The following is a 7,779-nucleotide window of genomic DNA, read 5'->3' as shown; positions in this document are numbered from 1 at the left end:
AGGTCTAGGCATGGCCGAATGGCCAGCCTCCCAATGATCTAAGATAGCATAAAATGAAGATAGCTACCAAAGTCTTTTAATACAATAGTAAAAGGTCCTACTTATAGAAAACTAGTAGCCTAGGGTGTACAGAGATGAGTAAATGACATAAAAATCCACTTCCGGGCCCACTTGGTGTGTGCTTGGGCTGAGCAAAGAAGCATTTTCGTGTAGAGACTCTTCCTGGAGTTAAACGCCAGCTTTTATGCCAGTTTGGGCGTTTAACTCCCATTTTGGTGCCAGTTCCGGCGTTTAACGCTGGGATTTCTGAGGGTGACTTTGAACGCCGGTTTGGGCTATCAAATCTTGGGCAAAGTATGGACTATCATATATTGCTGGAAAGCCCAGGATGTCTACTTTCCAACGCCGTTGAGAGCGCGCCAATTGGGCTTCTGTAGCTCCAGAAAATCCACTTCTAGTGCAGAGAGGTCAGAATCCAACAGCATCTGCAGTCCTTTTCAGTCTCTGAATCAGATTTTTGCTCAGGTCCTTCAATTTCAGCCAGAAAATACCTGAAATCATAGAAAAACACACAAACTCATAGTAAAGTCCAGAAAAGTGAATTTTAACTAAAAACTAATAAAAATATACTAAAAACTAACTATATCATACCAAAAACATACTAAAAACAATGCCAAAAAGCGTACAAATTATCCGCTCATCACTCATATAGAGACCATAGAGATTCCATTAAACCTCCTTCTGCCATTCATGAGCTCTGAAAACTATTCTTCCTCTGAAGAGGATGAAGATGTAACTGGAGAGCAAGTTGCTCAATATCTAGGAGCCATCATGAAGCTGAATGCGAACCTGTTTGGTAATGAGACTTGGGAAGGTGAACCTCTGTTGCCCATTAATGAACTAGATACATGGATTCAGCAAACTTTACCTCAAAAGAGACAAGATCCTGACAAATTCTTAATACCATGTACCATAGGCACCATGACCTTTGAGAAGGCTCTGTGTGACTTGGGGTCAGGCATAAATCTTATGCCACTCTCTGTAATGGAGAAGCTGGGGATCATTGAGGTACAGCCTGCCATATTCTCATTACAAATGGAAGATAAGTCAGTAAGACCAGCTTATGGATTGGTAGAGGACGTGTTAGTGAAGGTTGAAGGCCTTTACATCCCAACTGATTTCGTAATCTTAGACACTAGGAAGGAGGAGGATGAATGCATCATCCTTGGAAGACCTTTCCTAGCCACAGCAGGAGCTGTGATAGATGTTAACAGAGGAGAATTAGTCCTTCAATTGAATAGGGACTACCTTGTGTTTAAAACCCAAGGGTGTTCCTCTGCAACCATAGAGAGGAAGCATGAAAAGCTTCTCTCAGTGCAGAGTCAAACAAACCCCCCACAATCAAACTCTAAGTTTGGTGTTGGGAGGCCACAGCTAAACTCTAAGTTTAGTGTTGAATCCCCACATCCAAACTCTAAGTTTGGTGTTGGGAGTCTACAACATTGACCTGATCACCTATGAGGCTCCATGAGAGCCCACTGTCAAGATAGTGACATTAAAGGAGCACTTATTGGGAGGCAACCCAATTTTTATTTATCTAATTTTATTTTTCTTTTATTATTCTTTTATGTTTTATTAGGTTTACGATCATGTGGAGTCACAAAATAAATACTAAAATTAAAAACAGAATCAAAAACAGCAGAAGAAAAAGCACACCCTGGAGGAAGGGCTTATTAGCGTTTAAACGCCAGTAAAGAGCATCTGGCTGGCGTTCAATGCCAGAATAGAGCATGAATCTGACGTTGAACGCCAAAAACAAGCAGCATCCTGGCGTTTAAATGCCAGGATAACACCCTGAGGAGAGCTGGCGCTAAACGCCAGAAATAAGCATGGAACTGGCGTTCAACACCAGAAACATGCTGCAAATGGGCGTTGAACGCCCAAAACAAGCATGAAGCTGGCGTTCAACGCCAGAAACAAGTATCAATCTGGCGTTGAATGCTAGGATTGCATGCAGAGGGCATTTTACACGCCTTATTGGTGTAGGGATGATAATCCCTGACACCTCAGGATCTGTTGACCCCACAGGATCATCTCAGGATCTGTGGACCCCACAGGATCCCCACCTACCTTAACTCACATTCTCTACTCTTCACACAATCCAATAACACTCCCATCCCCTCTTCCCCATAAACCCCACCTACCTTCAAAATTCAAAATCTCTTTCCGACCCAAACCCACCCTAAATAGCCGAACCTACTCCCTCTTCCTTCACTATATAAAGCCCTCTATCCTTCTTCATTTTCACACACCACAACCCTCTCTTCTTCACCTTGGCCGAAACCACACACTTCTCCCTTTCCTCCATATTTTCTTCTTCTTCTTCTTCTTCTTCTTCTTCTTCTTCTTCTTTCTTCTCTTGCTCGAGGGCGAGCAATATTCTAAGTTTGGTGTGGTAAAAGCATAGCTTTTTGTTTTTTCATAACCATTGATGGCACCTAAGGCCGGAGAAACCTCTAGAAAAGGGAAAGGGAAGACAAAAGTTTCCACCTCCAAGTCATAGGAGATAGAGAGATTTATCTCCAAAGCCCATCAAGACCACTTCTATGATGTTGTGGCCAAGAAAAAGGTGATCCCTGAGGTCCCTTTCAAGCTCAAGAAAAATGAGTATCTGGAGATCCGACATGAGATCCAAGGAAGAGGTTGGGAAGTTCTGACCAACCCCATTCAACAAGTCGGAATCTTAATGGTTCAAGAGTTCTATGCCAATGCATGGATCACTAGGAACCATGATCAAAGTGTGAACCCAAATCCAAAGAATTATCTTACAATGGTTCGGGGGAAATACTTAGATTTTAGTCTGAAAAATGTGAGGTTGGTGTTCATCTTGCCCATGATGCAAGGAGATGCACGCCCCTACACTAGAAGGTTCAACTTTGATCAAAGGTTGGACCAAGTCCTTATGGACATATGTGTGGAAGGAGCTTAATGAAAAAGAGACTCTAAAGGCAAGCCAGTTCAATTAAGAAGACTGGACCTCAAGCCTGTGGCTAGAGGATGGTTGGAGTTCATCCAACACTCCAACTCCCCACTAGCAACCGATCCGAAGTTACTGTGGATCGGGCCATCATGATTCATAGCATCATGAATGGAGAAGAAGTAGAAGTTCATGAAGTCATCTCCCTTGAATTCTACAAAATAGCCGAAAAGTCCTCCACCATGGCAAGGCTAGCTTTTCCTTATCTCATTTGCCATCTATGTTACTCAGCTGGAGTTATCATAGAAGGAGACATCCCCATTGAGGAGGATAAGCCCATCACTAAGAAGAGGATGGAGCAAACAAGAGAGCCCACTCATGGATCCCAAGAGACGCATGAGGAAGCTCATCACCAAGAAATCCCGGAGATGCCTCAAAGGATGCACTTTCCTCCCAACAATTATTGGAAACAACTCAACACTTCTCTAGAAGACCTGAGTTACAATATAGATCAATTAAGGGTGGAACATCAAGAGCACTCCATCATTCTCCATAAAATTAGAGAAGATCAAAGAGCAATGAGGGAGGAACAACAAAGGCAAGGAAGAGACATAGAAGAGCTCAAGGACATCATTGGTTCTTCAAGAAGAAAGTGCCACCATCACTAAGGTGGACTCATTCATTGTTCTTATTTCTCTATTGTTTTCTTTTTGGTTTTTATGCTATATGTTTGTTTATGTTTTGTGTCTCTACTTCATGATCATTAGTATGTAGTAACTATGTCTTAAGGCTATGAATAAATTCCATGAATCCTTCACCTCTCTTAAATGAAAAATGTTTCTAATTCAAAAGAACAAGAAGTACATGAATTTTGAAATTGTCCTTGAAATTAGTATTAATTATATTGACGTAGTGACAATACTTTTTGTTTTCTGAATGAATGCTTGAACAGTGCATATTTTTTACCTTGTTGTTTATGAATGTTAAAATTGTTGGCTCTTGAAAGAATGATGAACAAAGAGAAATGTTACTAATAATCTGAAAAATCATAAATTTGATTCTTGAAGCAAGAAAAAGCAGTGAAAAAGTAAAAGCTTGCGAAAAAAAATTTGGCGAATCACAATTTCAAAAATTTTATCTTATCCAAAAATTTAATTTCAAAAATATCTTCTTATCTTCTTATCTTTTCAAAATTAATTTTCAAATCTTTTTCAATCAACTAACTAACTTCTTGTTTATTTCTTATCTTTTTCAAAACAACTTAACTACTTCTCCCTCTCTAATTTTCGAAAATATCTCCTCCTTTTTCAAATTTTTTTAATTAATTAATTGTTTCAACTTTTAATTTTAATTTTATTTCTTATCCTAATTTTTGAAATTCATTAACTCCTTTTCAAAAATTATTTTTGAAAATTTCTATCTCTCATCTTATTCTATTTATTTATTTACTTACTAACACTTCTCTTCACCTCTCTTCATCTCAATTCACTGCCCCTACCTTTACTCTTTATCCAGACTATTCATTCTCTTTTCATTATTCCCTTCCTTCTTCTACTAACAATAAGGAACCTCTTTACTGTGACATAGAGGATTCCTCTTTCTTTTCTTGTTCTCTTCTTTCCTATATGAGCAGGAATAAGGAAAAAGGCATCTTTGTTGAAGCTGATTCAGAACCTGAAAGGACTCTGAAGAGGAAACTAAGAGAAGCTAAATTACAACAATCCAGAGGCAACCTTTCTGAAATTTTCGAACAAGAGAAGGAGATGGCAGCCGAACCCAACAACAATAATGCAAGGAGGATGCTGGGTGATTTCACTAAACCAAAGTCGTTTGATGGAAGAAGCATCTCAATTCCTGCCATTGGAGCAAATAATTTTGAGCTGAAACCTCAATTAGTTGCTTTGATGCAACAGAACTGCAAGTTTCATGGACATCTATCTGAAGATCCTTATCAATTTTTAACTGAGTTCTTGCAGATTTGTGAGACTGTTAAGACAAATGGAGTAGATCCTGAAGTCTACAGGCTCATGCTTTTCCCTTTTGCTATAAGAGACAGAGCTAGAACATGGTTGCAAATAATCAGTTCATGTACACTTCTGAGAGAAATTCCGTGAATAATGGGATGCCTCAAAGGAAGGGAGTTCTTGAAATTGACACTCTAAATGCTATATTAGCTCAGAACAAAATGTTGACTCAGCAAGCCAACATGATTTCTCAAAGTCTGAATGGATGGCAAAATGCATCCAACAGTACTAAAGAGGCATCTTCTGAAGAAGAAGCTTATGATCCTGAGAACCCTGCCATGGCAGAGGTTAATTACATGGGTGAACTTTATGGAAACACCTATAACTCATCATGGAGAAATCACCCAAATTTCTCATGGAAGGATCAACAAAGGCCTCAACTAGGCTTTAATAATGGTGGAAGGAATAGGTTTAGCAATAACAAGCCTTTTCCATCATCTTCTCAGCAACAGACAGAGAATTCTGAACAGATCACCTCTAACTTATCAAACATAGTCTCTGATCTGTCTAAAGCCACTTTAAGTTTCATGAGTGAAACAAGGTCCTCCATTAGAAATTTAGAGGCACAAGTGGGCCAGCTGAGTAAGAAAGTCACTAAAATTCCTCCTAGTACTCTCCCAAGCAATACAGAAGAGAATCCAAAGAGAGAGTGCAAGGCCATTGATATAGTCAATATGGCCGAATGCAAGGAGGAAAGGGAGGACGTGAATCCCAATGAGAAAGACCTCATGGGACGTCTCCCAACCAAGAAGAAGTTCCCTATCGAGGACCTAAAGGAATCTGAGGCTCATATAGAGACCATAGAGATTCTATTAAACCTCCTTCTGCCATTCATGAGCTCTAAAGACGATTCTTCCTTTGAAGAGGATGAAGATGTAACTGGAGAGCAAGTTGCTCAATATCTAGGAGCCATCATGAAGCTAAATGCCAAGTTATTTGGTAATGAGAGGAAGCATGAACAGCTTCTTTCAATGTAGAGTCAAACAGAGCCCCCACAGTCAAACTCTAAGTTTGGTGTTGGGAGGCCACAACCAAACTCTAAGTTTGGTGTTGAACCCCCACATTCAAACTCTAGGTTTGGTGTTGGGAGGTCCCAACAATGCTTTGAACATCTGTGAAGCTCCATGAGAGCTCACTGTCAAGCTATTGACATTAAAAAAACGCTTATTGGGAGGCAACCCAATTTTTATTTATCTAGTTTTATTTTTCTTTTTATTGTTCTTTTATGTTTTATTAGGTTCATGATCATGTGGAGTCATGAAAAAAATATTAAAATTAAAAATAGAATCAAAAATAGCAAAAGAAAAATCACACCCTGGAGGAAGGACTTACTAGCGTTTAAACGCCAATAAGGAGCATCTGGCTGGCGTTCAACGCCAGAACAGAGCATGGATCTGGTGCTGAACGCCAGAAACAAGCATGGAACTGGTGTTCAACGCCAGAAACATGCTGCACATGGGCGTTGAACGCCCAGAACATGCATCACTTCGGCGTCTAAATGCCAGAATTGCATGGAAAGGCATTTTACATGCCTAATTGGTGCAGGGATGTAAATCCTTGATACCTCAGGATCTGTGGACCCCACAGGATCATCTCAAGATCTGTGGATCCCACAGGATCCCCACCTACCTCACCCTCTCCTTCTCCATTCACGGTCATCCCTTCTGTTTTCCACTCACTACTCACATCCATCCATTCTTCCCTATACACCCCACCTACCTTCAAAATTCAAAATCTCTTTCCCACCCAATCCCACCCATATAGCTGAATACTCACATCCCTCCATCTCCTCCACTCTTCTATTCTTTCTTCTTTTGCTCGAGGGCGAGCAACATTCTAAGTTTGGTGTGGTAAAAGCATAGCTTTTTTGTTTTTCCATAACCATTGATGGCACCTAAGGCCAGAGAAACCTCAAAAAAAAAGAAGAAAAGGGAAGACACAAAATTTTTTCCACCTCCGAGTCATAGGAGATGGAGAGATTCATCTCAAGGGTCTATAGCTCAGTAGAAGAGCATTTGACTGCACATCAAGAGAGCATAAGGAATTCCCTCATAAAAAAAATCCCTGAGATACCTCAGGGGATACATGTTCCTCCACATAATTATTGGGAGCAACTAAGGATAGGAACACCAAAATCATTAGGGATCATGCAACAGAAGCAAGGAAGAGACATAAAAGAGCTCAAAAAGCACCATTGGTCCTTCAAAAGGCGCCACCCTCACTAAGGTGGACTCATTCCTTAACTTCTTTGTTCTTATTTCTCTGTTTTTTTCGATTTTTATGCTACATGTTTATCTATTTTTTGTGTCTCTACCTCATGATCATTAGTATTGAGTAACTATGTCTTAAGGCTATGAATAAATTCCATAAATCCTTCACCTCTCTTAAATGAAAAATGTTTCTAATTCAAAAGAACAAGAAGTACATGAGTTTTGAAATTACCCTTGAATTTAGTTCAATTATATTGATGTGGTGACAATACTTTCTGTTTTCTGAATGAATGCTTGAACAGTGCATAATTTTGATCTTGTTATTTATGAATGTTAAAATTGTTGGCTCTTGAAAGAATAATGAAGAAAGAGAAATGTTATTGATGATCTGAAAAATCATGAAATTGATTCTTGAAGCAAGAAAAAGCAGTGAAAAAATAAAAGCTTGCGAAAAAAAAATATTGGCGAGAAAAAAAATTTTAGAAAGAAAAAGAAAAAGCAAGCAGAAAAAGCCAATAGCCCTTAAAACCAAAAGGCAAGGGTAAAAAGGATCCAAGGCTTTGAGCAT

Source organism: Arachis duranensis, chromosome 2, assembly GCF_000817695.3.
Source record: "Arachis duranensis cultivar V14167 chromosome 2, aradu.V14167.gnm2.J7QH, whole genome shotgun sequence".
NCBI classification, from domain to species: Eukaryota; Viridiplantae; Streptophyta; class Magnoliopsida; order Fabales; family Fabaceae; genus Arachis; species Arachis duranensis.
The sequence above is the reverse complement of the archived record's forward strand: the minus strand, read 5'-3'. Positions refer to the sequence as shown.